This window comes from Phascolarctos cinereus, unplaced genomic scaffold, assembly GCF_003287225.1.
Source record: "Phascolarctos cinereus isolate Bilbo 61053 unplaced genomic scaffold, phaCin_HiC Scaffold_726;HRSCAF=1367, whole genome shotgun sequence".
NCBI lineage: Eukaryota > Metazoa > Chordata > Mammalia > Diprotodontia > Phascolarctidae > Phascolarctos > Phascolarctos cinereus.
The window spans coordinates 80,473,554-80,488,889 of record NW_027556098.1 but is presented as its reverse complement, the minus strand read 5'-3'; positions in this window follow the sequence as shown (position 1 = coordinate 80,488,889).

Below are 15,336 nucleotides of genomic sequence, written 5' to 3'. Positions count from 1 at the left end.
AAGAATTCTGAAAGAATTCCTTCAGTGTTGCCAGAGTTCTCCCTTTCCATTCCTAACTAGTATTCGTATTTCTACCTTCTTACTGAAAAAAATACAATATTAAAACATATAACCAGGTAGATTTTTCAATATTTGAGCCTAATTTGCAGAGGTAGGCTTGAGCCAGAGGTGGAAATCATAGAAAAATAGATACAATTTGAAGCATAACATACAATCACATTTTGGGAAACAAAATGGCCATTTCTTATTGAAATAATAACACAAAATCTAGGTTAGAGAGTCCCAAAGCAAATTACAGAAGACAGAATATGACAGTGTCCAAAGCAAATTAAAGGAAGCAGAATATGAGAATATATATCTTTGAGTCTTCTGGAACTTCATATTATAATATGCAAAGTTTTTATAAATGCATTTTCCCTAAATAAAAAATAGGCACAGTGAGTGAGTTTGCTGCAAGGAGAGAATTATTCTTCCAGAAGCCTATCAAAATTTTGAAACTTCATTGCATTTTTGTCATGATAAATCAGTTTAATATACCTCACTTTGCTAACAAGATATCCAATTAGTATAGTATAAGCTAAATCTCTGGCAGGCTCAGGCTGCAGTTTCAATTTAAAGAAATTTTGCACCATGTTTTAAGATCATAGACTTAAAGTCAGACCTTAGAATCCATCTAGTTCAACCCTTTATTTTACACACGAGGAAACTGAGGCCCTGAGAGATTATGTGACTTTCCCAAAGTTACCTATGAAATAAGTGTGAAAGGTAGAATCTGAACGCAAGTCCTCTGACTCCGAATCCTGTGGTCTTTCCATTGTGTTATTCTCTCTGCTATCCACTGTCAGGTAAATAGATAAGTATTATAAACATTTCCTATATGTCATAATCTAGCTCATCATAGGATCTTTCTATTCTTGTATTTAGGGTATATTCTCAGAATTGGAATCTCTCAGGCAAAAGGTTTGGACATTTTAGTCACTTTTTTAGCATAATTCCAATGTACAATTCCAGCTGGTTGGGCCAACTCACCGACCTACTTAGTATATTAGTATGCTTATTTTCCACCATGTCTTATACGTTGATTATTCCTATTTTTTTTTCTTTCTCAATTTTCTGGATGCAAGGTGAATCCTCAGAGTTGTTTTAATTTGCATTTCTCTTATTATTAGTGATTTGAATCAATATTTCACGATAGTTTTTAATAGTTTGTTATTCTTTTGAGAACTATTTGTTCACATCCTTTGACCACTTATCCATTGGGGAATGGCTGTGGTCCTTATATATCTGTCATTTGTGTGTGTGTGTGTGTGTGTGTGTGTGTGTGTGTGTGTGTGTGTCTATCTCTGTGTCTGTGTCTGTGCATATATACATCTTGGATCGTTAATAGATATTTTCCTCCAATTTACATACTAAGTGTATTGATTTTGTTCTTACAAAATTTTTCCATTTAATATAATCAAAATTAATTATCATCTTTTGCAAAACCACCTATCTATTATTTGGTTAAGAGCCCTCTCCTTAGCCATACCTATAAAGGCTGGCTGCTCTAGGTCTCTTCAATTTTTTTTATACTATTACCTTTAATATTCAACTCATGTATCCATTTTGAGCTTACTGGGGTATAGGGTATAAGATCTTGATCTAAATTTAATTTTTGCTAGACTACTTTCCAGTTTCCCAGCAATTCTTGTCAAACAGGGAATCCTTTCCCCAAGCAATTTATGTTCTCCGATCTATCAAACACTGAATTATTGAATTTCATTGTTTCTGATTCTTCCTTATCTAGTCTACTCTATTGATCTACTCTTCTGTTTTTTAACCAATGCAAAACAGCTTCAATGATTTCTGCTTTATAATATAAATTGAAGTCTGGAGGTGCTATTCCTCTTTCATTACTATTTGTTTTCAACATTTTCCTTTTGAGATTTCCCTCTGTCTAGCACTTAAAGATTTTCACAATCTTGATGCTTCCTGTCTTTCCACTCATCTTATACCTTCCTTCTTTCCCTACACTTTCTGGTCCAGTCATACTAGCTGTTCCTCACTTTCTCCTCTATCCATGCCTTTGAACTAACCCCCCGCCACCTTTGAACTAACATTCTCCCTCTGAGAATCTGTCTTACTTTGACTTAGTTCAAATATCACCTTCTGGAATAGATTTTTACCCCACTTCTCCCAGCTGCTAATGGCTGTTCCCTCAAAGATCAGCTTCCATCTACTCTTCACGTATCCAGCTATATAATTATGCTTTTTATGTACATGTTGACTCCTCTATGAAAATGTAAACTTGTTGAAGGTAAGGGCCTTTTGCTTTTTTTGTCTCCCCAGCTCTGAGGACAGTACCTCACACATTAATAAATGCTTACTGAGTGACTAAGATTCTAGACTTTTTGTTCTTACAAATAAATGGTATTATTTGGTTAATTCTTTAATCAGTCACAAGCAAAGATATTCCTTATACCATTTAAGTTGTTTTTCATTTCTTTTTTTTTTAATGTATAGCTTGTATTTAAAAAATAATGCTGGTTTAGAACATTTTCCAATAGAAATAGTGTCGTAAGTGGGAAATAGATTCCTACATGAACCTTTAAATTATATTAAATTCTTAATAAGGATGTATTATAATCCTTATGGCATGATCCTGAGGGAAGTAGGCCTGTGACGACAACAGAGAAGAAGAGAAAAAGAAATAGAAAACTTTCTCCTTCTTTTCCCCTTTCCCCCACCACTATGGACCCCTTCTAAAGCACTACCCTGGACAGAAATTTGAAAATAAGTGAAATTTGTCTTTGGCATCCTCCCACCTCACTTTCTTTTTTTTTTTTTGAGTTCTTTTTTAAAAAATTTTATTAATTTATTTTGATTTATCAACAATCACTTCCATATGCTTTTGAGTTTAAAATTTTTCTCCCCCTTCCTCCCCACCACCCTCGCCAAGACAGTGCACAATCTGATATAACCTATACATTTACATTCCTATTAAACATATTTTCACATTAGTGAAGTTGTAAGTAAAAATTAAAACCAATGGGAGGAACCATCAGAAAGAGGATACAAAACTCAACAGAAGAGAAAAAATAAAGATGGCGATTCAACTTTCACAGTTATGATTACTATCTGTGTCTTTTTCTCCATCCTTTTTCCCCCACTTGTGCTTTTTTTCTCCTCTCTCCCTTCGTCCCCCTCACCAGTACTTTGCTTTTGACCACCGCCTCCTTCAGTCTCTCCTCCCTTCTATTATCCCCTCCCCCTGCCCCTTCACCTCCACCACTTCCTCCCTCCTTTCCATTCCCCCTCCCTTTTTTTTCCCTTTTCCCTCCTACTGCCCAGAGGGCAAGTTAGATTTCCAAACTGATTATGTTATTCCCTTCTTAAGCCAAATCTGATGAGACAAGGTTCAAACAATGCTCACCCCCTCCCTTCTTTCCCTCTGCTGTAATAGGATTTTCTGTCTTTTCCTGTAATGTAATTTACCCTTGTCTGCCTCCTCCTTTCTCAGTACATTTTCTAAGATCAGACTAATCCACTTACTTGGATCCATTTAACCCACTTGATTAGATTTTTTTTATCATTACATCAAAGTCAACTAATATCCACCCCCTTTATGTATACTCCTTTAACATGGTGTAATAACAATACAGTTCTCAAGAGTTGCAAGTGTCATCTTCCCTTGTAGGGATGTAAACAGTCCACCCTTATTAACAACATTTTGTATCTTTCTGTCCCATTTACCTTTTTATGTCTTTCTTGAATCTTGTACTTGAAGATCAAATTTTTTGTTGAGCTCTGGTCTTTTTATGAGGAAGGTTTGGAAGTCTCCTATTTCGTTGAATATCCATCTCCTCCCTTGAAAAAGCATGCTCATTTTTGCAGGGTAGTTGATCCTTGGCTGCAATCCAAGCTCCTTTGCCTTACAGAATATCATGTTCCATGCCCTGCGGTCTTTTAATGTAGAAGCTGCAAGGTCCTGTGTAATCCTGACTGTGGTTCCATGATATTTAAATTGTTTCTTTCTGGCTGCTTGCAGCACCTTCTCTTTCATCTGGTAATTTTGGAATTTTGCTATTATATTCCTTGGCATTGTCAATTTGGGATCTCTTTCAGGTGGTGAGTGGTGATTCTTTCTATGGTTATTTTACCTTCTGGTTCTAGGACTTCTGGGCAGTTTTCCTTTATGATTTCCTGAAAGATACTGTCCAGGCTCTTTTTTTCATCATGATTTTCAGGTAGTCCAATGATTTTTAAATTGTCTCTCCTGGATCGATTTTCCAGGTCCGTTGTTTTACCAATGAGGTATTTTACATTTTCATCTATTTTTTCATTTTTTTGTTTCTGTTTGACTGATTCTTGCTCTCTCATAGAGTCATTAGTTTCCATTTGTCCAATTCTAGTTTTTAACAGATTGTTTTCTTCTGTTAGTTTTTGTACTTCCTTCTTCAATTGGCCAATTGTATTTTTAAGGGATTTGTTTTCTTCAGTGTACTTTTTTCCAGTTTGCCAATTGTGTTTTTTAGGGACTTGTTTTCTTCAGTGTACTTTTTTTCCAATTGGCCAATTGTATTTTTTAAGGACTTTCTACCTCTCTCATTAGACTTTTAAAATCCTTCTTGAGCTCTTCTAAGAAGGCTTTTTGGGCTTCAGACCAGTTCATATTCCCTTTTGATGTTGCAGATGTGGGTTTGTTGACAATGTTGTCCTCTTCAGAATTTCTGTCTTAATCTCCACTTTTCTCGTAGTATAAATCCATGGTATGTTTCTTTTTACTCATGTTTTCTTTATTCCATGGCCTTTAAAGAGATTGAGCTCTCCTGCTGGGGATCAGAAGGCACTGACCCAAGCTTCTTGTGTTGGGAGCCTAGGTCTTGGTCACTGGCTTTGTGTGCTGGGGCCTCTTATGTTGGCAGTTGGAGGCTGTAGGGTTCTGGTAGCTTACCTGTGTTGGGCTGGAATCAGCAAGGCTGGAACTTTCAGGCAATTCTAGGTTGCCTGCTTTTCCTTTCCTTTAGCTTTCTTCAGCTCCTTTTAGATGGGTGATGCAGGGTGTTTATCTGCCTGGGGCCCCTTGCAATGCTGCCTCCCTCCTTTCTGCTAACGCACTGGGAGATTCCTTCATGGTAGAGTGCTGAGGTACCTGGTGGTTTTCTGAGCTAGTTTCTGCTGGTTCCCCTGCCCTCACTGAGGCACTCACAGGTCCAGGTGTTGGTGCTTGCCTGTTCTACCACTTGGGCTTCAGGATCTCTTCCTGGGGTTCTGACAGCTTACCTAGTGTTGGGTTGGAATCAGCAATGCTGGGGCTTTAGGAAGACTTTAGGTTGCTTTCTTTGGCTCCTTTCAGGTGAATGCTGCATGGTGCTTATCTGCCTGGGGCCCTTTGTAATGCTGCTTCCCTTATTTTTGCTGAGGCACTTGGAGATCTGTTTGCTGGGCTGCTGCACTGCTATTCCCTGTCTTTCTTCTAGTTCAGCTATTCCAGGTTTTTTTTTTCCTAGGGTAATATTTTCTGGGTTTTCAGAGGTTGATAGGGGAGGGTGAGAGAGACTACCTTTTTACTCTGCCATCTTGGCTCCCGGAAGTGGAAGTCTGTTTTTCATTTCTTTAATAGGTATTTTGTAATTACATTTACATAAATATCAGGTACACTTTGCTAGAATGAATCTTGACATTTTATGCACTGTGTACTCATTTCAAATGAGATTTCACCATCTATTATTTCCTATTGTTATTATTGTTGTATAATATAGAAATGTTGGGGGGGTTGTGAATTCACTTTCTAATTCTTCTATCTTACCGAAGGCAAAAGGAAAAGGGGATGGCAGAAGATGAGACAGATAGTATCATGGAAACAATGAACATGAACTTGGACAGACTTGAGAGATAGTGGAGGATAGAAAGGCCTGGCTTACTATGGTTCATGAGCTCATGAAAAGTCACACATGACTGAACATCTGAAAAACAATAACCTTCCTGAAGCGATTGCCATAATTAGTCTTTCTGATGTTTCTCTTGGATTTTCTAAATATGTTACAATTAATCAACATGCACTTATTAAGTGTCTACTATGACCAGAGACTTTCCAACGTGTGGAGGCTCCAGGGACAAAAGTGAAACAATCATAGCCCTCAAAGACCTAGCATACAGTGACAGTAGGAGACTGCTAGTTTTCTTTTCTTCTTACCCTTCATACTACAATATCTTTCACCTGACAACACCTGTGAATCGACTTCTTCCTTTCTAGGAGGATAACAGGTGCTTCCTCTCTAGATCATCCAACTACCACCTGTTTAGGAAGAAGTTCAACTCTACCACCCACCACCCAAGAGTAACCTCATTACAGCTTCAGCAGGTGCTACAAATAATATCACGTCCACTTTACAGATGAGAAAGCTAATGCTCAAAATGATGTCCATTGTCACATAGTCATATATCCTTAGTAGTAAAGATAAAAATCAAGATTTGAACCAATGTCTTCCAATCCAGCATTTGATTCATTTACCAGGCTACCTGAAAATTTTTATTATTCTGAAAAATTTAATAGACTCCATTTATTTATTTCATCACCTCCATTATATCATCCATTTCTAGTCATGGTGGTAATCTTAAAGGCAATAACTTTCTATATTTCATTTTAGGAAATTAAGTAGCAAAAAAAGAGTCATAGGGCCAATATGAATCAATAAAAATGAAGATGATTTAAAAGCAACATAAGGGACAGAACTGTTGTAAATTTTCTGAAGGACAAAAGATAAAGTGAATTAATTCTATATATCAGAGAAAAGGAGAACAGGGAGGAAGAGATGGAGAGAAGTCGGTAAGAGAGTTTTAGGGATAATTAGTAACTGCTTTCTTTTCTACTTTGTGAGGACAGGAAAAATGTTCTTCTTATCTTTATGTCCCTACCATCTAGCACAGTAGCTTTCATGTGCTATTCACTTAACAGGCATTTACTGACTTGAATTGACCATGGTTTTATAGTCTCTGAATTAGGTCCCATCTCTGTTCTACAATTCAACAAACATTTCAAAGAATAATAGACTGTTGAGAATGGGTAAAGTCCTCAGATGTCATCTAGTCCAGTCTATACCAGAACATTAACTCCATCTAAAAACAACCATAACAAATGATTATACAGCCTTCATTCAAACAAGGATACCTGGTGATGGGGAACCTATTGCCTCCCAAGGTAGCCTATTCTACCTTTTGTTGTTGTTGTTCAGTCATGTCTAATTCTCTATGATCCTATTTGGATTTTCTTGACAAAGATACTGGAGTGTTTTGCCATTTCCTTCTCCAGCTCATTTTACAGATGAGAAACTGAGGCAAACAGATTTAAGTGATTTGCCCAGGGTCACACAGCTATTAAGTGTCTGAGGACAGATTTGAATTCAGATCCTCCTGACTCCAGGGCCAGCAATTGATCCACTGTGCCATCTACTGCCCCACCTTTGGACACTCACAAATTTTAGGAAGTTTTTCTTCACATTAACTTTAAATATCCCTCTGTAACTTAGACTCCTTCCCAGCTCTAGATTCTGGAACAAGCATAAAGCTGGTCTTTCTTCCATGTGACAGACATTCAGATACTGAAGAATAACTTATCAGGCTTTTCCTAAGTCATCTTCTCTATAGGTTACACCTCTCTGCTTCCATTAACTGCTCTTCAAAGGCAGGATGTTTAGTCCTCTCAGCATTCTGGTCAGCTTTAGCTAGGTGAATGTCAAGCTTGTTAATGGGAGATTTTTAACTGCATTCCCCCAGAATAACAAGACATCTCTATTATCATTATTAGGTCCACAAAGAGCTGCTTTGGAAGTCAGCAACTACCACCACCAGTCTTCTCTTTCTCTGACCCTTCATACTACAATATCTTTCATCTGACAGCACCTATAAGTCTACTTCTTCCTGCCTTGGAAGATAAGCAGGTGCTTCTGCTCAGATCATCCAATTCTCATTCTTTTGGAAGAAGTTTAACTGGTTTTCCCTTGGACAGTAAAGCCTTTTGTCCTTGGCATAACATTCTTTCACTGTCCAATATCAGGACATAGGTCATGTCTTCTCTCTGCCACTACAGATTATTTTTTTAAAAATACTGAATCCCCATTTCCAGTTTTTAAAAGAACACTTCAAACTTGAAGTGTGATGAGTGCTCTTGAAAAATATATAGCCCAGAAAGACAGCAGACCTGTCTATTGTTGTTTGGTAAAGAAAGCAGCAGAAAGCCCACAGAATCTTAACATGGAGTCACCAACCACTAGAATTTGCTTCTTCTTTCTCTGACCCTCAAGTAACAAACTTTATCTGTTGATGTCTGGATCCATATCTCAGTTCTCCAGAAGACAAGTAACTTCTTCCTCAAGGGTCTAGCTCTCATCTCACATCTCTTTCTTAATTTGAGGTGTTTAATGGTCCTTTTTTCATTTTTTCCTCTGTATTGTATTCTTTCACCATCACCCTCCATATAGGCAATTCATACTTGGGTCTTTGTATGTAGATATCTGAGGCTGTAGAGAGACATAGGGCTATATTGTTTGTTTTCTTTGTGCTGGCATATGTATATGTGTGTGTTTGTTCTTTTCTTTGATTATATCTTCTATGATTTACTGAGTATCTCTAGTGCTATTATTCTTAAGATACTAGAGTAACACTCTGGTGGTATTTAGCTTTATTGATATACCTAAGTGGGATTTTTTTCCTCTCTTCCTTTTCTTTTGGTTATTTATGCAAGACTCCAGGCAACATTCTTACAATTCTCATTTTTAGAAGGCAACTAAGTGACACAGTGGATAGCATGCTGGATATAGAATCAGGAAGACCTGAGTTCAAATCCTGCCCCAGACACATGACACTGGGTAAGTCACTTAACCCCTCCCACTTCAGTTTTATTATCTGTAAAATGGCAATACATTCCCTCACAGGGTAGTAAAGAAGATCAAATGAGATAATATATATAAAAATTCCACAAAACTTTAAGTCCTATATACATGCTAACCATTATTATTATTATCAGTCCTTATTAATTGCAATTTACCTCTGGCCAGGAGACCATTATATTTTAGACTATGGTCCAATAATACAAACCAATTGACATCAGCAGGGCTGGTTCAATATTAGGAAAATTATCAGTATCACTGAACATATCAATAACAATAGCAATAAAAAATTATATCATTATATCAATAGATTCAGAAAAAGCCTTTGACAAAATACAATACCCATTCTATCAAAAACACTAGAAAGCATAGGAATCAATGGAGCCTTTCTTAAAATAATAAGTAGTATCTATCTAAAACCAAGAACAAGCATTATCTGTAATGGGGATAAACTTGAAGCCTTCCCAATAAGATTGGGAGCGAAGCAAGGATGTCCATTATCATCACTATTATTCAATATTGTACCAGAAATGGCAGCTATAGCAGTAAGACAAGAAAAAGAAATTAAAGGGATAAAAATAGTAAACAAGGAAACAAAACTATCATTTTTTGAAGATGATATGATGTTATGCTTACAGAATTTTAAAGAATCAACTAAAAAACTATTTGAACACTTAACAGCTTCAGCAAAGTTGTAGGATGTAAAATAAAGCTACACAAATCATTAGCGTTTCTATATACTACCAACAAAACCCAGCAGGCAGAGATAGAAAGAAAAATTCCATTTAAAATAACTGCAGGCAATATAAAATATTTGGGAATCTACTTGCCAAGACAAACCAAGGAACTATATGAACACAAAAAATACTTTTTATACAAATAAAGACAGATTGAAAGAATTAGAGAACTATTAATTGCTCATGAGAAGGCCAAGTAAGTATAATTAAAATGACAATTCTACCTAAGTTAATTTACTTATTCAGTACCATACCAATCAAACTACTGAAGAATTATTTTATAGAGCAAGAAAAAAAATAGTGACAAAATTCATCTGGAAGAACAAAAGGTCAAGATTATTAAGGATTTCAGTGAAAAAAAATGTTAAGGAAGATAGCCCAGCAGTTCCAGATTCCAAATTATATTATCAAGGAGTAATCATCAAAACAATCTAGTACTGGCTTAGAAATAGAATGGTGGGTCAGTGGAATAGATTAGGTACATAATACTCAGTAGTAAATAACCACAATAATCCAGGGTCTGATAAACCCAAAGATACAAGTTTTGGAGGTAATATCTGACAAAAATTGCTGGGAAAACTAGAAAGCAATTTGGCAGAAATTAGGTATGGACCAACATTCATACCATATCCCAAGATAAGGTCAAAATGGATACATGATTTAGAAATAAAGGGTGATAAGTAAATTGGGGAAGCATGGGAAAAAAATGTACCTCTCAGATATAGAAAGGAGAAGCATTTATGATCAAACAAAAGATAGAGAACATCATAAGAAATAAAATAATTTTGATTACATGAAATTAAAAAGCTTTCACACAAACAAAACCAATATAGCCAAAATTAGAAGGACAACAGGAAACTGGGGTGGGGAGGAGAGAGAATTTTACAATAAGTTCCTCAGATAAAGGCCTCATTTCTCAAATATATATGGATCTGAGTCAAATGCATAAAAATAAGAGCTATTCCCTAGTTGAGAAATGGTCACAGGATATGAACAGACATTTTCAGAAGAAGAAATCAAAGCTATCAATATTCACATTTAAAAAGACTCTAAATTAATTAGCAAAATGCAAATTAAAACAACTCTGAGATACCACCTCATACCTATCAGATTGGCTAATATGACAAAAAAGGGAAATGACAAATGCTGGAGGGAATGTGGAAAATTTGGGACACTAATGCACTGTTTGGTGGAGTTGTGAACAAGTAAAACCTTCCTAGGGAACAATTTGGAACTATGCCCAAAGGGCTATAAAACCATGTTTACCCTTTGACCCAGCAATACCACTACTAGGTCTATATCTCAAAGAGATCAAATACAAGGAAAAAGGACCTATGGGTTCAAAAATATTTATAGCAGCCCTTTTTGTGGTGGCAAAGAATTGGAAACTGAGAAAATGCCTATCAATTGAGGAATGGCTGAACAAGTTGTGGTACATAAATGTAAGGGAATAATATTGTGCTATGAGAAATGATGACATGTCATGTAGATTTCAGAAAAACCTGGGAAGACTTAAATGAACTCATGCAAAGTGAAGTGAGCAGAACTAGAACATTATACACTGTAACAGCAGTTTTGTGATGATGATCAACTGTGAATGACCTAGCTATTCTAATCAATACAATAATCCAAGACCATTCCAAAAGTAGTATGATGAAAAATGCTGTCCAACTTCAGAGACAGAATTGATAAACTCTGAATGCAGACTGAAACTTACTTTTTTACTGTATTTTTATTATTTTATTTTGTTTGTGTTTTCTTTTGCAACATGGCTAATATGGAAACATGTTTTACATGACTTGACAAGCATAATTGACATCAAATTACCTGACTTCTCAAGGAGAGAGGGAGCAAATTTGGAAATCAAAGTTTTTTTAAAAAGTTGTTAAAATTTTTTCCATGTAATTGGGAAATATTTAATGAAATAAATAAAATTGTTAAGAAAATAATCATTATTATGAAAATCTTCAGTCCATTTCAATTCAACAAATATTTGTTAAGCAACTACTCTGTGTCTTAGAGATATAAAGACAAAAATGAAACAGTCTTTGCTCTTAGGGAGCTTACATTCTATCAGGGGAAAAAATAAGTAAAAAGAAAACAATTTGAGAGGAGAGAGAGCAGTACTAACCAAGGGCTTCAGTTTGTCCCTGATGCCTCCCACTTGAATTGAACATTAAAGGAAGCTAGAGATTCTAAAAAGCAGATGTAAAAATGGAGTGAATTCTTAGCAAGAGGGTATCCTGTGTAGAGGGACTGAAATGGTAGAGGGAAAAGTCAATTTCAGAAAAGAGCAAAGTAGGCCAATTTACCTGGAAGGCAAAGTGAAATGGAATACTATGAAATGTCTAGAAAAGCTGGTGAAATTCAAACTGTGATGGCCTTTCTATGCCAGGCTACCTAATTTGTATTTTATCCTAGAGGTAACATGGAGTTGCTGAATTTTTCTGAGCAGAAGACTGACAGGGCTAGACCTTTCTTGCCTTAGACTTCATAATCCTTATCTATGCTGTCTAGATTGTTTCTGGCAGCCTCATTTACACCCACATGAATCACCAGAAGTGTATAGTAGTCATCAGGTTTGACAAGTCTTTGGAGATTCTCCACCACACCCTGGATACTTGCCCTGGGAAGACAGCTGATCTTTCTACTGTTATTGTCAGATCAACAAATAGCTGCTTCACTACCTCTCAGCAGGGCTTGACCAAGCATCACTACTCATCTCTTCTTCTTTTTCATGACTCTCCTGACTAATTATCATGGGAAATTTCATATTGGTTGTCCATGGAGGCTGTTGAGGAAGGTTTTATTTATTTACGGATCCCCCTCACACTTTTTTCTTGCAATATGACATTAGCCTACTTCAGTGTCTTCTAAGTGATGACCACTTACCATGTTTGAGACTCTGTGATAGCTACTAGGGTAAAGAAAAGGATGTAAACAAAAATAAAGCATGATCCCTGACCTCAAGGAGATTACAATATTTTAGGGAATATAAGCCAGATACATAAATAACTTGAACATAAAACAGAATGTGAAATGTTTGTGATATACAAAATGCTATTGGATTCTGAGCAAGAAAGAACAATTTCTTACTTGGGAAAATCAAGGAAAGCTTCACAGAGGATGAAGAATTTGAAGTGGATCTAGAAGGATGAGTAGTATTTCAAAATATGGAGATACAAAGGATGGCATTCTAGGCAGAGGAAACAGCACAAGCAAAGTCATGGCAGTGATTAAACATAGAATATGTTGGTGGTGGTGGTTGTTTTTGGTAGTAGGGAACTCCATACCTATAATTTTGATAGTATAGAAAATTACTAATACCACTGCACATTGGCAACTGTCACAAAAGAAGTGTTAAAGAATTGCTTGGGGCATCAAGATGCTAAAGAACCAGGGAGAATGTGTGTTAGAGATGAGTCTTGAAACCTGGACCTTCTAACCTCAGTGCTGACTCTATCCATTATGCCGTTTCTTCTTGGCCATGCTAGGGCTGAGGGGTGCGGGGAGAGAGCAATATAACAACATTTATGTTTATGGAATGTTAGTCACTTTAGGTTGAACTGCTATGTTAATATTTCCCTATAGTCTAACAAAGAGGTTTTTTTCAGCCTGTTTCCTCCATTAGATATAAAATTGTAATAAGAGGGGGAGCAGTTTTTAAATCTGATATAGAAGGAAAAGCAAATTTTTAACACATTTGCTGTTAACCCCTGATAGCCCATCAGGCCCATCAAGTTGAGGTCATTAGAATTCTAGAATCACAAATTTCTTTCTCCAGAAAACTTGGAAAGAAGCCAACCAACAATATCTCAGGATAAATTAAATCTAGGTAATTAGAAGGACAAAAACAACCTTTATGTACGGCAATTAGTTTTGCACCAACTAATGGGACCAAAGGCTTCTCCAATTCTCAGGTGTCTTCTTAATTGCATTTGAATAGCTATCAACACTTAAAGCAGCTTCAGGTAACTATGGGCTGGAGGGTAAACAGGCTAGGCGGTCCTTAGTGGAAGCACTGCCAAATACAAGTACAGAGGGTAACAGCTGTGATCTGCAGTGATCAACCAGGCTCCCAATTTGCCATAACATAATAAATGAATTGTCATCTGAACAACACAGAAAAGCCTACCTTCAGTATTCACACGAAATGTACCTTCTGGAAATAATGTACTCTATAAACTAGGAAATATTGCATGAAGGTAATGACAGCCACAGGAGGATGAGGGGAATTTTTTTTTCTTTTCTGAAGGAACTCAGTTTCATGTTCATATTGGTTAAGAGTGATTCTGACTGACATTCAGGTCCACATTTTCAAAGACATGTTTTGAGAAGAGAGGCTTGAAAAGACTGTGAAGCTGGCAATTGTTAAGAATCTATAGGATTATTGATTTAGAGCTGAAGGTAAACCAAAACCCATCTAGTCCAAATCTTCATTTTACAGGTAAGAAAATGAGGTCCATGGAGGTTAAGCAAATTGTCCAAGGCTACCCAAGTACTGTCAGAGATGGGATTTAAACCCAGGTCCTTTGACTACAGAGCCAAAGCTCTTTCTACTGTACAATGCTAATTACTAAAGGTGACCCTTTATAAAGTCTGATACTTTGATGGATACATGATTTCACTGATGGGAGTACTCTCCCTACCAACATATATCAAAGTTCATCCATGTCTTATCCTGTGTAATTGTTGTCCATGTCCTTCCATAAAAAGCAGAGGTTTCTAACCTGGATTCTGTGAATTTTTATTTTAAAATAATTTTGATAACTATTCAATACAGTTATAACTATTTCAATTAATTTTAACCTAACTTAAAATTTAACTAAGACTTTCAGGACACCTTGTACAATTTTACTTCTCTTTCAATTTTTATCTATCAGTATTCTTGAGGTGATTTGACCTAATTGACACAAAGATTTCCACAAGCTAGTTTTACCCACCACTGATTTTTTATTTATTTTTTACTATTCTATGAAGGAGTACTCTTTGTAACCTTCTGTAATGCTCTTAAAGATGAGCCTAGAATCTAAACCATTGTTCCTTTTGGCTATCATGTTCTTCTTGACAAGGTAAACATATTTGTTGGCTGAGGCAGTTTGAGGATCCTTTTGGTCATTATTATGGTGATTCTTATAATAATTAATTATGTCTAAGAAATGGTAAAAATAGATATATTTAATTTTTTTCATTTTTCAAAGTCATCATATTGTTGAAATAGATCTGTTTGGAGGTATCATAATTGCATGCAGTATACCCGTCTTCATGTTGTCTTCTAATTTGGTGTTGATATTGACAGTCTGTCTAAATAGTTAATAATCTTATTGCACAAAGACAGACAATTCCTATGACTGCTAGAAAAGTAACTAGTCATTTCCTGCCTGTTGAGGTACAGACAGACTCACTGTTTTGTGATATAGTCATGTCCATACCTGTCATGTCCATAACCTTCAGTTCCCGTTCTTGAACAATGCAGTAATGGTAAATAAGAATGAAGTTATGGAGTAATTAATAAGACTCTTTCATTTCTTTCCCCAGAATTTGCTGTGTCTGAAGTCAGCAAACAAGATGATATGTGTAGACTTGATTTAGAGTATAAGGTCAATGCATTTATAGAATTTCTCTATTTCTTCATCTTCTACAGCTGGCAAATAATGTCACATAAGCTATAATTACTATGAGCGCTACAAAACAAGATGACCAAGTATCTCATGAAATGATATTTCTTGTTG